Below are 21,562 nucleotides of genomic sequence, written 5' to 3'. Positions count from 1 at the left end.
TGGAACGGAAGCATGCACATCAGAATCAGAGGCCGCTCACAGCAGCCTCCAAATGCGCGTGATAACGCCGCGTGTCCCATTGTTATTTCCACAGAAGAAGTCCCACTAACGTCTGCCCAAGCTAATGAAGTTAGGCGCAATTCCAACACCACGTTGCTATCGATCAGGATGAAGAAGACCGTCCGACAGTTATTTTTGCATCAGAAAAAGTTGCAGTGACATGTTGGACGCGATAGCGTTACTTTGACGCCGAATGAGCGTTTTAGAAGGGAGTTGCTGCGTTTACAATTTCTGCTTTCCAGTTACCGAAGGTTAGCCAAGATGGTTTTAAATTGCCCTGACACACAAATAACAGACGCCATCTACGCTTGTGTGGCTGAACATGTGGGAGTGAAGGTTGCGGCTGCTTGATCTTGGTCAGTTTCAGCAACAATGCGACACCATCTGTCGTACAAAGCGCTTATTCTCTCATGCCGTGGCTCGTCTAAGCATTTTGGTTTTGGTTTTTACTCTACGCTACCTCGAGCAGTATTCGCGGGGTGACCAGTTTTGCCCTTGCGCGCTAGAGGTCAAACCACACCCCCTTCCGTAAGCGCCCGGCAGCGTATTCCCAAACCATATCCCGTAAGCGACCAGGCCGACCCCCCCCCACCCCCCTAAATAGCGCCCCAGCATCGTGATGTCACCGACGTCACTTCCACTGAAGCTGTAGCCAAAATGGCGGCGCCCATTTGAAAGCAGTCCTGCTGTGGCGTCTCAGGCTCTCAGGCATTGCGCTTGCTTTGGATCCCAGGATGCGTGCTTTGACAAACTACGCGCACCGCTACGTATTGCTCAAGTCGTCGCTACGCCTTTGCGAAAGTTCGCTGCACGTTTGCTTTTGTCGTGAGAGGAGCGCAGCGCTGGCGCAGTTAGAATCTCGGTGATTTGCACGTAGGAGGAATTTGCACGCAATCTTTTGGCTGATACCTTCAGTGCTAGGTGCATCTACTCCAAATCATTACGTCCCCAAAGCACTGGAATCGCGAAACAGTAGCCTATAATCGATATCGGCGCTCTGCATGTAGGTAGGGGGTAAGTGATTGCTATCACATGTACTCGCTCGCACGCGTACGGAGTGAATTGGCGTAAAGCTTGCCGACTTACCACACAATTATTCTTCCAAATCTCCGCCTGCGCGTCGCTTAGGCCTGGGCGGTGCTCTATAAAATAATTTTGCCCTATTTTGAGCATGTTAGATGCGTTTTGCAATAGTGGCCAATAGGCAAGCTCTGAAATTGTTCGACACGTATGCATATTGCGTAAGAATTCTGGCCTGGTGCAGAGGTAGTGCAGAGTGCTTCCCCTTCTCTACACACACGCCCACACAAACATTTTGCAAAGTATATTTCACCTTACGCGCTGCGCTGCAACGGCGTACCCGTACGAAAGCAGTCGCTGTTCGTTTTAATCGAGTCAAGCTGCTTTCTCAAGCTGGTCCACTTTCAGGCGGGAAAACTCTTTATTCCTTAAAACAAACTGAACGTCTATATGTACCCTTGTTTCATCTTCAAATAGGCAGCGTTGGTACAATGTTGACACATTTTATAGCAAAGTTTTTTTAAAGCAAAGCTTTTTACCTCTACCCCCCAAGGGTTCTTTCGCGACCGTTGGTGTCACCGGAAAACTCCAGCTAACAAATAAAAGAATTTACTGGCAACGCCGGGAATCGAACCTGGAAATAATAGACTAACAAACCGAGAGCCCGTTGTCTTACCGATTTAGCTACGAGCCCACACGAAGACTGGGAAGACAGGTGGTGTACTAACCAAGCACATCTACGGGTTTACCCCCTGCGTTCTCGCTGAATGCCACGTGAAAGCGTCACGCGACCAGTCACGCCCATCTAGCGGCCCTGTGCGCACCTTACTCATGTGCTAAGAGTTACAAAAATTAAAGGAAGCTCACACCAATGCATGACATCTCACTTCTACTACGCCAATGTGCTAAAGCCTGTGGCATCCAGTGTTCACGTAAACAATCACAGCTCCTTGTCATCCGCCCTCACGCCAAACCAAGGAATACACTCAAATAATCCTTGATGGCCAGGCCATCACTCCAAGCCCCAGCATCAAGATCCTAGCTGGGCCTACATCTCGAGGCTAACATCAGGAGTGACGTCTCCTTGCAGCGCCTCAAAAACAGCATTAATCAAATCATACACATGATCAGGCGAGTTGCCACCAAGAAGCGAGGCCTAAAGGAATCCGGTACCTTTCGATGAATTGAAGCTTTTGTCCTCTAGAGAGTTACTTACGTCAACCCCCTGTCTTCTTCTAGACAAGGAAGACATAGAGACGCTTTATATAATGATTAGAAAGGCGGTCGAGCAGGCCATTGGTCTTCTTATGAGTGCGTCCACACAGAGGCTGCTTAGCACGGGGCTCCACAACACCGTGGAAGAGCTGATATAAGGCCATCTTTCTAACCATAAGGTCCGACTCAGAACTGCGATGGGTAACCGCATGCTTCACCAGATTGGCTGGGCAGCCCAGAATGTCACTCCGCTTGACGTACTCCCAGACTCTTGGCAAGTAAAACTAAAGATGCTCCCTTTGCTTAGAAATATGAACCCCTCACATGACGAGGGTCACCGAAAAGCACGGGCTCAAGCGCTAAACACCACCCTCGATGGGAATCATGCAGTTATCTACACAGACGCCTCCAAACATCGAGGGCAGCGATACGCCATTATCGTGGCTACCTTCAGAACCAACCTCCTTGCGTGTACCTCTCTTAGGACCCAAGAAATGACGCCAGCAGAAGAGGCAGCCATCACCTTGTCTCTCGCTCAACCAGGGGTTCGGAGGGTAGTCATTGATTCCCAGCAAACCTACTGGAATTATCAGTAGGGTTGGGTGTCCTGACCTGCACTGCGCATGCTAAAAAACCACTCCCCAAACGGTTTCATTCAGCTCATCTGGACACCCCCCTCACACTTCAATGGAGGACAACAAATACGCCCACCCAACAAGCCTGTGCTTTTACCTCCCATGCTATGGAGCTGCACGAGGTCAGTCACCCGCTTGTCACGTTCAGGGAGATAACCCAGCATTATCGCATTCTGAGACAGACCGTACCTTCGCCTTACCCTGACCTTTCCAGAGAACAACAAACTACCCTACGGCTTATACAATCCGGGCTCCTTCCCACAGCCTACGCGTCTTCACTTCACGCATCCGAATCGCTACGACGCTGAATGCAAATTTTGCTCAGAAGTAGGAACACTCCGCCCCGTAATCGGGGTGTGCGGCTTTAGCCTTGAGCACCCTCCTCTCTTTCCGTCAACTACCCAACCAGAGCAATGGGAGATGCTGCTCTCCAGGCCCTCTTTACCTACCCAGCTTCAGTGGGTGGACAGAACACAGGCGCGCGGACTGCATATGGGCCCCACGGAAGAAGGAATCACTCCCCAGGGCTGCACTCTGGGCCGTTCAGAAATCTGAACAGAAGTATTTCTTCCCCCTCCTCCTTCTCTGCCGCAAATCTCGTCGCCTCCGTCCGCGGCGCAGAGACGGAGAAGACAGATCGTCTAACACCGGGTTGGAGCTTACTTTAATTTTATAAAAAAAGTTTCCACTCTTGTGCTACACCAATACAACTCAACCAAACACCGTTCATGCTTCATGCATTGATTTAACCGTAACAAGAATGTCTCTTTGAAGTAATAAATGGTGTGGTTAAGTGCATTTCACTTCTCTCTGGTTTTGCTATTTGTAGAGCGATGTGAGTGAATTTAAGTGACGTCGCATGGGTAATCGTTATGGGTGCCGTTTACAGCTTTGCTTTCCAACCACATTCACGGGGTGGATTGGCGCGATTTTTTATCATGTTATCACAGGATTCTCTGTGATGCCTTTGTATGTTCTAACCTCACAAATAAAAACTTTTGCATAGAACAACTTCAACTGTTGTTTTGTTCTTCGGACACCTGACAACTATTCGAATTCATCTTCGCAGCGCACAAATGACAGGACAAAGAGGAGGAAAACACTGGACAAGCGCTGAAGATGTATCCTGCCTTTCCTCCCCTTTGTCCTGTCATTTGTGCGCTGCGAAGATGAATCTGTACCAACTAACCCGGTTTTCTGCGCGACTATTCGAATTCACTTCGAAAATTTTCGAACCCAGGACTATTTGCTTCGAATTCGCTTCGAACTAAAATAACACTATTCGCACAAGCCTAATATTTTGTCATTGCAAGATGCACAATTTTGCCAAATGGTCAGGTGTCCACCACAAAAAAAAATGTTCTATTGTGGGTAGTAGCCTGGAAGAGAATGCAGCCAATATTCCACACCCCCTGTGTTTGTGTTGCCCCTCTTCTAAATTTGCTTTAATATTGTGGAAATTGATGAAATGATTTTATGCTGCTTTATATTGCCTAAAATAGTTGCCAAGCAACGTTTTACTATTTCCTACAACTAATTTGGATTATTAACCTGACGTTGTCATATTTGGCATAATATTGGCATCTTGCATAAGTGGCACTCTGAAGCCTCTTAAATGTATACCCACTAGCCCCCTTCCCCTATCATCAGTCGCTGTTGACTTCCCCTACCCATGGCCTTCCATGTATCAAAAGAATGGTTCATTAAAAATTTTTTCAGCAAGAGTTCACTGGTTACCTGTAAAATAGTAGCTACCTTAAGCATTTACCTTTGCCCTGCCTTGTGGTCTAAAAATGTCTCCTTACACAAAAATGTGTCCATCGGGTGTTTCATTTGGGTGCGTGTCTGTGTATACTCAGATTAGTGTGTTTACCTCATCGCAGGAAGGTTAACCCTCCGTCATTGGATCAGCCTACCTGGATTTCCAGCACTTCAAACATCATCAAGACTCGGCCACTTTGAATAGGTTTTCACTGTAATGCACATGTTTTGATATATTTTCGGTGATCCCTAACTTATTTTTTATGATCATTCTTTTTAGTTCTTGCAGTTGACTTTTTTAAGCTATAACATTGAAAGGCTGAAAGGCATTCAGTATCTAGTCATTTTTTATAAGCATGCTTTAATTGCTATGGCAGCCAAATAGAACGGGTTGTTTCTAATTTTTGCCTTTTATGCATATCAAGTTTTTTTTTACTCCCACATCTTTTGGCCACCTTTTATTCTATTTTGACTTGTCATGTGTATTTTGAATAATAAAATTGCTAGTCTTGCAAAAGTTGCTCAGTGTGCTTATTGCTGCATTTAAGGTGTGTCTAGACGCTTTAGCTCAGTCAGATTTGTCAGGCCACACGAAATGCAGTAAAATGTGGTTATGCTGTCCCATCTATACAATATCAAAGTTGTTTTAGATGAAATAAGTTATATATGTGCACTCTTATTCTGATAACCACATTTCTATATACCCCTGGGCGTGAAACAGGAAGAGAGCTATAAGAGTCGTCTTGATGACATTTAATAAGATGATAGCAAGATGGCTACAATGCCGCTGGCGTAAACTGCTGTGAGAGGTTTTCCTTTATGTCTCCACAATTACTAGAAAACATCTTCACAAGACATTATGTCTCTATCTGGCATGCTTAGAAGTCTTCTCGTAGATTGCTATTCAAAATTTTTGAGAATGTCGTCAAAACGGAGAATAAACGTTTTGTTGCTTTCAATCCAGATAGCTATGAGGTGTTTAGTATTCGTCCTGTAAACGTCTTGTTGGAATTTTTAGCAGTCTCTGAGATATCATCAAGAATATCTTGCAAGACTTGTAGCTCAGACATAGCGTCGCGTTAGCCGAGCTACAGGATGGCTATCTCCAGTCTTGGCAATGTCTATAAAAATCTTCAGGTGTTGCGTAGACATCTTCGAGGTCTTGCCCAGATGTCGTATAGAAGTGTGGTAGCTGTCCTAATGTGCAGATCAAGATGTCTTGGACAGCTACACAAGATAAGTTTGAGAATTCTACAAGACGTGCTTGCGTTCACTGGGAAGTGAACTGCGAGCTCAGAAACTTATCTGAGCTATTCGAAGCGGGCGTTTTGGGAGCGGGTTGAAACGGGAAGGGTGTTTTGCGAACGGGTTGAAACAGAAAGCGGCCAAACGGGAAGGGCGTTTTGGGAACGGGCGTACACGGGACGGGCCAAACGGGAAGGGCGTTTCGGGAATGGGTTCAAGCGGGGCGGGTTCAAACGGGAATGGGTTGTTTCGGGCTACACCCATGGAGCGTCATGGTATTTGGTGCCGTTAGCTGTAATTTTTTAATGCTTTACGTTCGCCAGACGTAACTCAAAACATTGGCCTGAAGTTCCGTTGGACGTAACTCTATAAACTGGCTTAAAGTTACGTCGGACGTAGCTCTAGTTTTCAATTTTGGGTTCCGTCGGACGTTACTCTAGAAACTGGCTTATAGTTCCGTCGGACGTAACTTTAGTTCTCAATTTTGGGTTACGTCGGACGTAACTCTAGAAACTGGCTTACAGTTCCGTCGGACGTAACTTTAGTTTTCAATTTTGGGTTACGTCGGACGTAACTCTAGAAACTGGCTTAAAGTTACGTCGGACGTAACCCTAGTTTTCAATTCTTGGTTCCGTCGGACGTAACTCTACAAACTGGCTTAAAGTTCCGTCGGACGTAACTCTAGTTTTCAATTTTGGGTTCCGTCCGACGTAACTCTAGACACTGCGTAATTTTTTTATGTATATTTGTGTGTTGGAGTTTTTTAGGTCCGTTAGATAAATGCTCTCCGTTTACGTTATTACTACCATTAAATGTGTTAATACGCCGATTAAGCATTTCTGTGAAAAAAAAGTAAATGCAGGGCGTCACACAGTGCTTCCTTTTTTGTGATTTTATTCCGTGGTTCAGTCGTTCTTTCCCGGCATAAATTTTCTCCCTCGTTTTTTGTTTTTTTATATATATGATTCTCATCCCCTCACTCTCGAATCCATCCCCCCTTCCCCCCTCTTCCGCGCCACGCCGCCGCCGATCCGGTGACCCCCGCGCCGTTTACACGCCGCCGCCGGAGGCGGGAACACCGGCGCGCCGCCGCCGGCGATTTCTGACCGGCGCACAGGTCTAGGCTAGACAGCAGCATCTGCCATTGCTCTTGTTGGGTAGTTTACGGAAAGAGCGGAGGGTTCTGACGGCTAAAGTTGCATACCCCGATTATGTCACGGAGTGTTTCTACTTCAAAGCACAAATTTACATTCAGCGTTGTAGTGATTCGGGTGCATTAGTGAAGACGCGTCGGGCGTGGGAAGGAGCTGGATTGCATGAGCCGTAGGGTAGTGTGTTGTTCTCTGAAAAGGTCAGGGTAAGGTGAAGGAGGTTAGTTCTGGAGTTCGCCACGATGATGTCGTACCGCTACCCTCGATGTTTTCAGGCGTCTGTGTAGATAACTGCATGATCCCCACCGAGGGTGCTGTTGAGCGCCTGAGCCCGTGTTTGTCGGTGACCCTCGTCGTGTGAGGGGTTCATATTGCTAAGCATCTATAGATCTACATCAAGCGGAGTGGCATTCTGCGCTGCCCGGCCAATCTAGTTAAGCATGTGGCGACCAGTTATGCTCAGTCGTAACTTCTGGTTAGAAAGATGGCCCTCTACCAGCTCTTCCACTGTATTGTGGAGCCCCGTGCTAAGCAGCCTCTCTGTGGACGCACTCATGGGAAGACGAAGGGCCTGCTCAATCTCCTTTCTAATCATTATACAGGGTGTCCCAGCTATCATGCACCAACATTTAAAAAAAGAGAAAAGGCGCAACTCGAAAGAAACCAGCTGCATAATGTTTGCAGTACTGTGAAGAAGCGGACAGTATTTTTTTCTTTCACGAGACTTAATTAACTAATTGTAATTAATTATCTAACTCGAGAAATACTGTACTAATCACTTAAGTGTCAATGAGGCACTTGTAGGTAACCACGAGGGGCATCTAACTGCGGCATTTTCAGCGATAAACTAATTGCGGACACATTTATTCTGACTGATAAAGGAAACCCGCGAAATATGAAAAATACCACGTGACGGCGCCTCCGCGCGCACCGTAAAGCAACGCCCTCAAACAGGCTGCCTCTGAGTTAGCCAGAATGAAATAGACAAAAGAAAGAAAGTAGAAATCGCGACCGAGTTTGTTCCTTATCTGCATACGCGTCCCGCGAATCTTGCTGCTGCTGCTCCTTCCATGCATGCTATTATCAAGGTGATGCGCTGTCTCTTCGGGTGGGTAACACGCGAAGCAGTTGCTTTCAATCAGCTTTTTTTGGGGACGCTGCTTTACAATGCGCGCGTAAGCGTCGTCACGTGGTATTTTTCATATTTCGCGGGCCTCCTTTATCAGTCAGAACAAATGAGTACGCAATTAGTTCGTCGCTGAAAATAGCGCAGTTAGATGCCCCTCGTGGTTACCTACAAGTGCCTCATTGACCCTTTAGTTATTAGGACAGTATTTCTTGAGTTAGATAATTAATTACAATTAATTAATTAAGTCTCATTAACGAAAAAAATACTCTCCGCTTCTTCACAGTACTGCAAACATTATGCACTAGATTTTCTTCGAGTTACGCAATTTCTCTTTTTTTAAATCTTGGTGCATGATAGCTGGGACACCCTGTATAAAGCATCTTTATGTCCTCCTCGCCGGGAATAATACAGGGGTTTACGTAAGTGATTCTCGAGATGACTAAAACTTGAATTTAATCGAAACATCTCCGATTCCTTGAGGCCTCGCTTCTTGGTGGCAACTCGCTTGATCATGTGCATGATTTGATTGATGCTGTGTTTGAGGCGCTGCAAGGATACGCCACGCTTGGTGTTTGCCTGGAGATGTAGGCCCAGGATCTTGATACTGGGGCTTGGAGTGATGGCATGGCTATCAAAGGGTATTCTAATGTGTTCTTGGTGTGTCGTTTGGCGCGAGGACGGATGACAAGGAGCTGTGATTTTTTACGTGAACAGTGGAGGCCACAGTCTTTAGCACATTGGCGTAGTAGAAGAGAGATTCCATGCGTTGGCGTGAGCTTCCATTAATTTTTGCAACTCCTAGCACATGCGCAATCCGCGTACAGGGCCGCTAGACGTGCCGTTGGTGGCGCGCACAGCAGCGCGAGATGTCCCGTAAAGCTATCACGTTGCATTCACCAAGAATGCAGGGGGTAAACACGTTGGTGTTCTTGGTGAGTGCACCTCCTTTCTTCCCTGTTCCTGCGTGGTCTCGTAGCTGAATCGGTAAGACAACGAGCTCCCGCTTTGTTATGCCAGCAGTTCCAGGTTCGATTCCTGGCGGTGCCACTTAATTCTTTTATATGTTCGCGGGAGTTTTCTGGTGACACCAACGGTCGCGAAAGAACCCTTGGGGGGTAGAGGTAGAAAGCTTTGCTTTAAAACGGATGTCATGTCGTGCATCCACATTGTGCCCCACAACATGAAAAATGTCGCCGAAAGATACGGCATCACCCTTACGTTCTCTGCCTCGTGTAAACTTACAAGCCCGTACTCACGCATATGGGGTGAACGCAAGATGAAGACATGTGATAACAAACACGCAAATCGCTATGTCGACTGCGCTGTCAGTTTTGTGTACGAAATCCCGCTATCTTGTAGAAAGTCTTACGTTTTCCAAATTTAATGTTTACTGTTTCATGTTTATGGTTAATTTTTAATTTTTAATTTTTAATTTTTAATTTTTAATTTTTAATTTTTAATTTTTAATTTTTAATTTTTAATTTTTAATTTTTAATTTTTAATTTTTAATTTTTAATTTTTAATTTTTAATTTTTAATTTTAAATGTTCAAGTCACAGAAATTGATTGATTGATTGTGGGGTTCAACGCGCCGACACAACGCAGGCGATGAGGCGCGCCGTAGTGGAGGGCTCCGGGTTAATTTTGACCACCTGGGGATCTTTAGCGTGCGCCAAAATCTCGTACACACGGGCGGTTTTGCTTTTTGTCTCCCGAACCCGCGACCTCGTGCTCAAGTCACAGAAATACTACAATGAAAATTGTCATACTCAAGTAATAGCAAAACTTTACATGGCATTTAAAGACTACGAGAAAGCGTATGATTCAAGACAGCACATAAATATAAAGAGCGTTATAAGAACAACATATGGAATATAGGAACCAATGCCTTCCGGAGATGCCAACTATAGGGGCTTCCTTTCTTTATACTCAGATTAGAACAAAAGAAACTCATGTTCAGCTTGTACTCCGGTGTTTCGTAGGAAGCGAGCCACTCACGACAGTTCAAATTACTGACTTAATTTCATTAAGTAACTGTAATTTAACACAATGCGCGACATATCGCAGGGAAGCGCACATGGCAGTACAAAGACACCAATTACCTGACCACATCCGCAGCGACAGCACGACCGACGGCCACTCTCCTACTGCGTGCGGCCCACGCTGCACAGAGCTAGTACCGTATGATGCGGATACCAAGGCGCTACAAGACAACACCGCGCCTCCCGCCTTGTCGAATGAAGATATTCCTGCTACAGAATTCATCACGGAAGAACACAGCTTAAGTCCCATTGACTCAGCGGGGCACCCGACTACGCCTGAACGTTGCCTTCACTGGTAGTTTTCTTTTTAAGATAGGCTGGGCGGACTCGCCATTGTGATCTGTGTGCTCTGTGAGAGACGACGTACAGCATGTCTTGTGTTACTGCCCGAAGCATACAACTCAACGCGAAACAGCTAAAAGAACTCTAGTGCGACTGCTACGAGGACACCTTTTAGAGCTGCGTCACTTTCTTGGTCCGTGGCAAAATTACGCTGACGCGGCGCGAGGGACAAAGGCTCTCTTAACTTTTCTGTCTGACACGGGACTAACCGATGTTCTTTAAACTTGGGATCCTCAGATTTTTTCTCCTAGTGCTGTAATTTTTTTTTTTGTCTACGTTCCGAACTGATTTTATTTTCTTCTGCCTCTTATTTATTGTTGGTGCGCACTTCTTCCCTTCTTCTTTTTTTTTTTTCATCTCACTATGTTCACCCCCATCTGGAGTAGCAAGCCCCGCCGTCTGTGGGGCTAACTTCTTCAGTATTTCATTAAAGTTTTCTCTCTCTCTCTCTCTCTCTCTCTCGATATCTCCGGCAAATTCGACACCCTGTACATGTGCTCGTACTCCTCTAAACTCCCTCGAGACCATTGCCTTTTTAGTCCATCATCCCGAGCTGGACGAGAAGACGGAAAAGGTAGCCCTTCACCCTGACTCGAGAACCGAAAAATACATTTTTGGAGGGGATGCCCCCAGCGGTTCCTGCTTGAAAAGGGGCAAATAATGCAAAAACTAAGCAAAGATGACTCTGAGTTCTCAGAGCCCGCATCACGACGAAGGTGTCCGTATAAGACGTGGCAGCAGAGACCGAAAGAATTAGTAATTTACTACAAATGTTATCTATGCTGCGATGGATTTTTGTTTAGCTGTATGTATACGCATACGACTGGTTGCGTTGTGAGGGACGTTACGAGGGATTGTGGTAAGTTGGAAGGATTTCGGGTTGACCCGACTTACAAGATATTGCTCTTTTTCTAACGAAAACCTTTATATATTTGTTACCAAGGCCAACTTAGGTAACTTTAAAATATTTTTGTAAGGATGAAATTACGGTTACAGGGTACGCCAATAAACTTTGTATGGTTGTGTCTGCGAACTAGTGCGCACTTTTAGTAACGTAGCGTTCGGCGGTGCTAATACTACCTGTGGCCGCGATATTCTTAATAGTAAGTCGTATTTTTCTGCTTTCTGAATGTTTTGTAAAACACTTTCAGCGCGGCCTGCAATGCATTACAGCGTACAATCATCTTCAATTCGCACAGAAATTTCGGCAGAAATGAACGACTCGTTCCTATTGCTACACTACAGCGTCCCACCACGACAAGATCAGAAGATTCGAATCCCAGCAGACATTCGGCACCACATCCGCGTAGTCCTCTACCCCGAAACATGCACCCGATTTTCAACAAACAATGGCGCACGGCACGAGCTCGATTAATTCATAAGGCCAATCACCATCTATCATGCATTCGATACACAGATGCATCGCCCTACCCTCATCAGAAAGCGCATGCAGCCTGTGTCGTTAACACGCAAGGCACAGAACTGGCAGCAGCAACCGTTCTCGCCACTTCCATCGAGACTGCTGAGGAGTGTGCCATCGCCCTTGCTGCAACAACGGATGAGGAATTTGTTACTGTTATAACTGACTCACAGACTGCCTGCAGAAACTTTTTAATTGGCCGCATATCTCAACCCGCACTGTACCTTCTTCGTCAAGTAAGAAGACTACCAGAAATTAATATCATCTGGTCACCCGGCCACCAGTCCCTCCAAGGGAACGAGGCGGCACACGCCGCTGCCCGTGCTCATACACACCGGGCCGTTACCTCAGAGGGAGAAACCAACGACCGAACTGCTTCAAAGCCGGCCCCACTCCACACGTACACCGAAATCTTAGCTCACTACAAAAACGACCGCCGTCGCTTCCCGCCACCTCATTCACAATTAACGCGCGACGAAGAAACCACTTTCCGGCGCCTACAAACCAATTCGTATCCCCATAACACCCTACTAAACGCTATGTACCCCACCCAATACCCTGCCACCTGTGACTTCTGCCCTGTTGCTGGTACCCTATACCACGTGGTATGGGAGTGCCAACGGACCTTCACTCTAACCCCAAATCCTAACCCTATTTATGAGCAGTGGGTGGAGCAGCTGACGACCTCCGAGCTCTCGGACCAGCGCCGACTGGTGGAACGGGCCCGGACGGCCAGCCAGCTCCAAGGCATCTTGGAATAAGGATACCTCTCACTGGGTGGAGGCCCTACGAACATCCTCCTGCTCACCAGTATAATAAATGTTTGTCTCTCTCTCTCTCTCCTATTGAATTACTGCTTAAACTGTTTTCCACGCGCTAGTAAATGTAACGCACTAGGCTCTTACCAAGTGACGGCGACAAAACCTCCAACACCGGAAAAAATGACTTTGTGAGGCGAATCTCTGAGTGAGTGAGTGAGTGAGTGAGTGAGTGAGTGAGTGAGTAACGACTTTATTAAAATCGCCTGCTGTTGTGTTCCTAATAGAGCACCATGACGCGGCCTACGTCATCCTGTCAACGAGTCTTTACTCGGCTGTCGCCTGTCTACTCCCCTCGAGGTCCTTCAGCCGCCCCTGGATAGGGTGCCGAGCTCTCTCGGCTTTCGACGGGCTTCTGCCTTTTAAAGGCCGCCAGGATCAGCTGGACGGCCTGGAGTTGATCGTTTTTGTGGGAAACATTGTACCTACCACACTTCATGCACTCTTGTATTGAAAAGTAAAAGCTCTCGGAAAGAGTTAGCAGGGAAGCTCTTCGGCATTTGCCTACGATATGGTGTCGAAAATCGATGGTAAAATAAATCTGATTCGCACTGAATGGTAGTGGGGGCCGGCCGACTTTTGCAATTTGAATGGGAATGTGCGAAGCTACGTCCAGCAGCAGGCTTTGAGGTCTAACGTCTTCAACCGGTACCTGCCATCGAGTCATGCCCTGCTTTTGTCTTTTCGCACAAAACTGCGACATCATGTTCTGAGATAGGTAGCCTGCTTCTTTCAAGATGGAGGTTAAAAGAGAAAACGTCTGTGTTCTCGAGATTCTCGTGAATCGGGGGGCACTATTCCAGAAGGCCCGAGTTCCACCTACTCCCGAGTTTCCAGCTGCTTCGATTATGAAGGTAGTGATAGTGGAGCGGAAGCGGGAGCAGCCTGCCTCCCATATTCAGCGTGCTGTATTGGGGCCGCTTACGTTGGTGAAGTACGGCTTGTGCTATCTTCCGCATGCAGCGCCATCTGAAATCGATCTGGAATACTCATTCCCTAGGTTAAACTAGATAACCGCACTCCTAATTTGAAATCCCAGCCTGGCTCTTGGCCACGCCCTGCGCGGGGCAGTCCGTTTTTCTTGGTGTTTTTTTTCTTCCACTGAATTATGTTCGCTACGTGGCTTGAGGGTAGTCCCACTGCAGCTCTGCACAAGCACAAAATAAGGAATCAAAGGCGTCCACTGTAGCGAACGGAACGCGCCCTCTTCACGACCATCAAATATGACTTTTATTTACGGCTTGCTTGAGTGCGCATGGCGGGCACTTATCAGATATCGTCCTGTGTCACGAGCGTGCTTGAGCATTGGCGAGTCCATTTTAGACATTCAAGTTGCGCTATTTGTCATTGACTGTGTTTTCACGGTGTATTAAGAACGCTCCTGTGGGAAAATCTTGTCGTCTTGGCCTCTCCTGTCGGCTCCTACAATAGTGAACGCTACTTTGGACTGACCATTCCCGCGAAAGTTGCACCGTTGGCCGGAGGTGGCTTGAGTACCTAATTTTAGTTTTTTTGCTATGTTCTTGTCGCTGCTAGCGGGCATAAAATGACGACTCCGTGGCTACGACGGTCATAGAGTTTCATATTCATATACGCTGGAGGATACACTGGCGCTGCAATAGTTCAACCATCATGGGGCTGATTGTGTGACGTACACTCGTGATTCTCGAACTTGGCTTAACTTGAGGCTTGGCGGTTGTTATGTGCACATCGCTTCGGATTTTTCTCCGCCATCACTTTCGGTTTCCGCTTCAAAAGCGCCGCGAGCTCGTTCCGGGGCAGAATTTGTTAGCGCCCGATTTCAGTGGCTGCAGTTATGAAATACTGCTCGGCTGGAATGAAGTGGATGCGGAAAGCAGTAGCATCGCCGTGTACCCCATACATTAAAACTAGTCATGTTCTACGGCACTTCTGAAAACAGACGCAAATTCAATATTCAGCACTCGATAGGCGGCACGTCGCGTTCATAACCACGCTTGGAAGAACAACACGAGCGCGGCAGTGGCTAAGTGAAATAGAAAACCTCTACCAGTATTAAAGTATATGTGTACAGCAATCTAATTTTTCTTCACAGAACAATATTGCGGAAGCTTCGTGTGGCGCGTGGGTCACCACTAAGTTTATTGTGGTCAGAACCTTATCAGGGTAGAGAGCGGCGAAACAGGCGAGGGTAGGTCTAATGCTTAGATCTATTCCGCCAATGAAACCATCATCTGGTAGGCTGCATTTTTCCGCCTGTTATCAGCTGCCTGTAATTATTGGCGTGAACGAGGCGCACGCACGATCTCTGTCCCCAACTATGACCATGCAAACTTGCGGAAAAGAGTACAGCCACCCTGCTTAAGCCGCACGCCATTGCCGACTCGCACGCAAAAAAAAAAAAATAATAAAAAACGCCTCGCCGCCTAATCGGCCATATCGTTGGCTCCGCTAAGGTCAGCTGTGTAGACACTTTACAAATATTTTACCGTCTGATAGAACGAGTCTTCTAAACCTCACTATAAAATTAAAAGAAAGAACCGCTTGTTTTCGCGATTAATAATTTATGCACTTATTAACATTAGTTATAGCTTTTGTATTTCAAAAAGGTACTTTGAATCAAGCCAAAATAACGGCTGGGTCAAGCCAAGTTCGAAAATTATGCATTCTTCAGACCCGAAGACGCAAAGAAGGGCTATCCAGCGGCTCGAGGAGGCTTTGGCGAAGCAACGGAGAAAGGGAACCGACGCCCCGGCCAACGGGTGCGGAGGAACTCGAGTATCTGTCGCCTAGCTGAAGTACAACATCCTCGAGGTCTAGGCCCTAGGACTATTGGACTTTAATAGCCGTAGTCTTTAGACAGGGAACATCCGCGCCCTGCGAGGCCGGGGACTTCCCACACGCCGGATGTGTAAATAAATGTTATTTCTCTCTCTCTCTCTCAGGCATGGCCGCCTCCTGGGGGGTTGAAGCCGCAATTCGGCGGGTCGCATATACACTAGCCCCAGTGTCCCCTTTCGCATATATTAGTTTTAAACTCTATGACGACACTGAGCCCGCATAAAGTGGACGCCATGACTATGGCTTCGGTTGCTTTGCCGCGCCCACGAATGGGCTTGGAGTGTTTGACTTACATTACAACTCGGAGAAAACTCGGCATGGTTTTGCACGAACGAGTTGAACTCGGGACGCCCGTGGTGGCCGCTTCTAGCTGCGGCGCGGTTTTTTGTTGTGGTCACTGTAGCAGGCATATTTCTACCACGACAGGTCCTTTAAAGGAAGGAGGAATTTCGAACTCCTTTTTATTTCTCGAAAAGTGCTATGGATTGGTTGTGCAGTCGTCTGGTCGTCGCTCCATCACCGTCGAGGAGCACATGTAGTGTGCGCTGTGGTTTTACGCGACGGGCAGCTTTCTACAGAAGCGTTTGTGGTGACCACAACATCGACCGTGACCAGTCAACCGTCAGCCGGTGTGTGCTCTACATGATTAGTGGAGACGCGTTTCCCAGACCTCGCCTTTCTTTTATGTGGCTTGGCGGGCATGGCTTCCGCAGGTTCCTACCGCGCGTCTATCCGGCTGCAGCCGGAGCGTGCGGTGCCGTAATCGTCTGTTCGCAAAAGAGTTTCGAACGAGGCGTTGCATGACCGTGCGTTTTGTTTATCATCAGTGCGGCAGACAGTCTCTCTGGAGGTGTTGCGTGACGCGCATCTTTTGCTAAAATGCCACTGGCAAGATATCTTATTCGTACAGCATAAACTCTTAAGTAGAAAGTCGATGCACCGATAGACGTTTGAGGTGGTTTATTCGCGGTGGTGAAGCCGATAGGAATGCAGGTCCGAGCATTGAGACGATGTTGTTGTTGTTTTTCACGTCTTATGTTGTTTATCCACGAGTGGGATTGGCCAGGAATTGAGCAAGAAGGGGGCTAATTCGCCCGCTCACAACTTAAAAGCATACATGCCTATCTGTTGGCATCCGGTAACAGCGAGAGATTAGAAGGAAGAATTGGCTAAAAATTGAAAGTTTTGGCTGAATGTGAGAAAACATACCAGTTATAATAAAGGCTAACAGGGCAGACGCTCGGTCTCGGACACATATGCATGAATGGCTGCAGCTACTCCTCTGCGACAATATCCCAGTGATGTGGCCCCTAGCGACAGAAGTAGGGGCAGAGGGATACGAAGTTCAATTCCTTGTAATGGCCTGATAAGGTGACGTTGTCCGACCGCTGAAAAACTGCGGCAATGTAATAAGAAGTGATCTAGTGTATCATGTTCACCGCAAATAGCACATAAGGCAGAGGAGGCAAGACCAGACCTGTGCATATAGAAGTTTAGCTGTGGAAACCTTCATCTGAAGTTGGTTATTGCGACCTCCATTTGACGAGATTCACACAACCGGGGATTCCAAATATGTAGTAAATGGGCATACTCTTCGAAATTAATGATGACCCCTTCCTGCGTACTCACTAGGCGCTGACATCTACGGAACCTCGCTCCTACTACACTAGCTGGAACGATCGCGCCAAGGAATGAGCCTCTTAATTCAGGATTGAACCTTTGTGCCCGGGAACCCAAATTAGGCAGATGTCCTGCAAATTGGAAGGCACCAGAAAGTTGAATGCACGCATCAGGGGTCAATTTTTAGACGATGCCAAAGCGGAACAGACCGATGGAGAGTCAGTAATTATAACTATAGTTGAGAGCTGCGGAGGAACGTCTTCTAAAGCCAGTACTACCGCTAGGAATTCGGCTTGAAATATTGGAGCGAAGTCTCGTAACCGAAGCGAGACTGCGCATTTAAGCTTTGGACTAAAAATGCCCACACCTGCCCTCTCCTAACTTTGCGATTTATCAGTTGCCACAATTATGTAACCATTAAATCTTGCCAAATGGTCGTTCAGAATTCCTGTAAGTAGTCTTCACGAAAGCATTTTGGCGTTATCGGTAAAAATATTATGAAAAGTTAAAGGCGCTGGAGGGACCTCACAGGGCATTTGCATTATTGTTGGAATGTTGATTTTCAGTGGAGAAAGTAATACCTAGGCGTAAACACACTGAGGACGAATGTGCCGAGGCCACCAAGAGTTGGAAAACAGCTCGTACCGAGCTACCAGCAACGATAGAAATAGGCTTTGTGGCGATTCAAAAATCATCATAATAGTCAGCACAGTTAAGAGTTGAAACCGCGACTCTAGACACGGCATGCGTGCCTCCAGATAGAAGATGTTATTGGCCATGCACCTTGGGAGGCCGAGGCACAATCTTAGAGCACTTCGCTCGAATATACTAAGCTGGTTGCATTTGTAAACGGCTGAGCCAGAAAAGAGTACGCAGCCAAACTCTAATATGGGACGCATGTACCCCTCGTAAACAAAAGGTAGTGTGTCCCTTCTCATTCCAAGGCACCTGTTGCTGATTCTCCGCAGCAATCCAAGTGGCCGTTCTCCTTTGGTCACGATATGGTTTATATGGGGGCACCAATCCATTTTACTATCATAAATGACGCCGAAGTACTTCAAGGATGCCCCCTGAGGGATAGTCGCCTCCCGACACGTCAGGCATAGGCTCACCGGAGCGGATACCGCGAACACGAGAACAGCACACTTATTGACATTTCGATTGAACACAAAAATAGGCTTGTAACGTTTGATACGGGACATGAATGTCTTGAGCCTAGAAAAAAATCTCTATGGTCCGCGTAAACGTAGGTACAAATTTCCTGGTTTATTGGAATGGAATTCGGTAATATATAAATAGTATGGGGGAAAGGACCGATCCTTGTGGGACGCCCCTTGTCTGAGATAAAGTCGATGACTTAAAACCGTCTTGTGAAGAAAAGAACTTACGATCAGTTAAAATTGCCGATTCCATGAACGGAGGAACGGGGGTAACTCACATTCCGCAAGTTTGGCTATCATGATACTATATTCCACGCTGTCGTACGCTTTCGCAACATCCAAGATGACAAGGGCGCCTACTTGTTTATTTCTGCGTGCAAGCTTGATACAGCTTTCCAAGTCAACATGTGCTGACCAAATGGAGCAACCCGGACGGAAGCCAATTTGCTGTGGGCTAAGTATATTATTACTAGAAAGAAACCGGATTAAACGTCCGTGCAAAATTCTCTCTATCAATTTCCCCATGTTGCTTGTCTGCTATTGGGCGAATATTGTCTGGAACAGTACCTAGGCTAGGGTTTTTACAAGGGGGACAACTTTTGCAATTCTCCAATCTGCCGGAATCCATGATTTCTCCAATAAAATATTTACGATATTTAACAAATCGTTAGGAGACTCTTCAAACAGTAGCTTTATCGCGGGAGTAGAGACACCACGGGCCCTAAGGAGGCTCCCGGCAGCCTCATAACCACATTCCTTAGGTCTCGCGTCGTGAGTTTGGATAAGTCTAAAACTTGGAAGTTTTCTACGGCCATAGGTGCTAAAGTGGGGGAGAATCTGATTTGTAATTCCTGGGCGACCATTTCGAGCGAATTCAAAATTTCATTCGGCGTTTTCATGATTGAAACATCATTAGTTTTATGAATGAAGCTCTTGCGGTTGCGCGAAAAAGAAAAATAGAGCACGCCGGTTTTTTTGGTTCTAGCAAACTCCTCGCGCTTCCCTTTCACGCGCCTTGCCCGCGATGGCGATGTAGCTGCGGATGCCACGTGACCTTGGAGCTTGACCATACAACAAGAACGTCGACCCATGCCCGAAGCACCAGCTGGAGGAATGTTCCAGTTCCACGCCTTGGCTCTGGAAGAAGCGGTGTCGAACCCCTCAACTACGTGCGCGAATTTTGGGTGGTGGAGGAGCTGTAATGACCGTGCTGTGGCTGTGGACCTCGGCGCTAATTCGCGCGTTCGTCGGTATCGGCTCGCGTCACATGACAATCCGCATTGAATACAGTAGTTCATCAAACCTGCGTGAACCGTGCCCCTTCACCTCTGAGCGACTTAAGCGGAAACTAGCAGGCGTGTCCGGGCACGCGACTTCTTTAGCTATCCCCGCAAGGGTGATTCTGATAAAACAGCAGAGACGGCTTTGGAGGCGCGGGAGGCGAACTCGGTCATCGGTGAGCAGCGTGAATCAAGCACCCAGGGGCGTCTCGTACCTGGAAAAAAGGGTCTTATCCTATCGGCGGCACCATTACCTGCTTTTCCGCGTGGTAGTGCGACCTCTCCCTCGCTCGTCGCGAGGGCAACGGTTCCGATGATGCCGTTTCAAGGTATGATGCGATTTTGAAGTTAGGATGAAGCGTATAATAGGGTTTCCAGGCTCAGCGCTCAGCGTCTCAGGAATGTTTGTCTTGGCGTTTTTGACCCCACAGGTGAAACTGTTGGAGGTACAGGTATACAGCTGTAGCGGCACCATCGTCATAATAATCATCAGCGCTACAATCATCATTAGCGGTGCCTCGCCAGGTCAGCAGTTCCACGCGCCGCACACCAGGTCAAACAAGACTGTGGAGCTGGCCGGTTGCTCGTCTTAGGCGCGCCCACTTCTGGCCTGGCCTACGCTCTTCAAATAAATGTACGTAGAAAGCCTCATCAACCACACTAACCGAGTCTGCTACTTACTCAGGTTTGATGTACAAGTCGAGTATTTGGAGCACGGAGCGTTCTATCGCGAGACTTTGGAAAATGTGTGTACCGGTGCGTTCTTTTAGTACGCGTTTCTACCCCTGCAGATGAAACGTTCTTGCGCGAGGCGTTGGAAAACGAATGTCCCGCTGTGTTCTTTTAGAACGCGTTAGGTTCCTGCGCGAAGGATTGGAAAGTGAGTGCCTCAAGTTTAGTACCGAGACTACATGCGACGCCGACAGCCCGAGCCAATAACTTGCTTCGCTCCTAAAGTTGCTTATTACGACGCTTTGTTTACCTTGGAACACACTAGCCATGGCAATTATTGATTTACTAATACTTTATTTCTCTTTGCACACATTATTACGACATAATGTTCATTACAACCTGTCCCCGTCAAATCTCGACATGGGAAAATATGTATGTGTGGTTTGTTATTTATTTATTTTATTTATTTCAGGAATACTGCCAGCCTTACAAAAGGCCCTCGGCAGGAGTAGGTGTACATTGTAACACGTACAAAAAAGAAAAATCTATACAGACAAAACATAATAAGTAATTCAAGTTAGGCACAAGCTGCAGAATGACCAGGCAATTGCAAGCAAAAACAGTGCAAAAATGCAAAACTAAACTAGAAGCATAACAGCATGTTTGTTTCTCACGCGCGCAGTATCATACACGCAAGAAAAGAACGATATGACGGAGTAGACAGGTACAAAGAAATAGGTGAGCAGTCTTCTGCGCATACACATAGTCTGCACAAGAGGCGGGGCCTCGTCCTGATCATGGCGACACAGGCGGTGAACAGTCTTGTTATGAATATATCAGAAAAGAAGCCCAGGGAAAAGTAACAAAGAAAGACAAAGTCTCAACCAGCAAAGATAAACTATGCCCTACAATGAAAGAAGGTATAAAGAACAAAGGCATAGCAATTCTGCACACCTTCAGGGCGGCGCTCCCTTTTTCAGAGATGACATAAATGCATCTACGGTCAAACATTCCATGACATCGGGGCAAAGCGCGTTCCATTCGCGAACAGTTCGCGGGAAAAACGAGTTTTTAAACGAGTTATGCTGTTTCCTGTTGAGTGTTTGCTATTTTGTTTCATCTTTCTATTCGACTGTTCCAAATGGCCACTCCGGCCTAAGGCCTGGTCACACG

Source organism: Haemaphysalis longicornis, unplaced genomic scaffold (assembly GCF_048455015.1).
Source record: "Haemaphysalis longicornis isolate Haplotype H1 unplaced genomic scaffold, Haemaphysalis longicornis Haplotype H1 scaffold_6, whole genome shotgun sequence".
NCBI classification, from domain to species: Eukaryota; Metazoa; Arthropoda; class Arachnida; order Ixodida; family Ixodidae; genus Haemaphysalis; species Haemaphysalis longicornis.
This window is presented reverse-complemented; position numbering follows the sequence as displayed.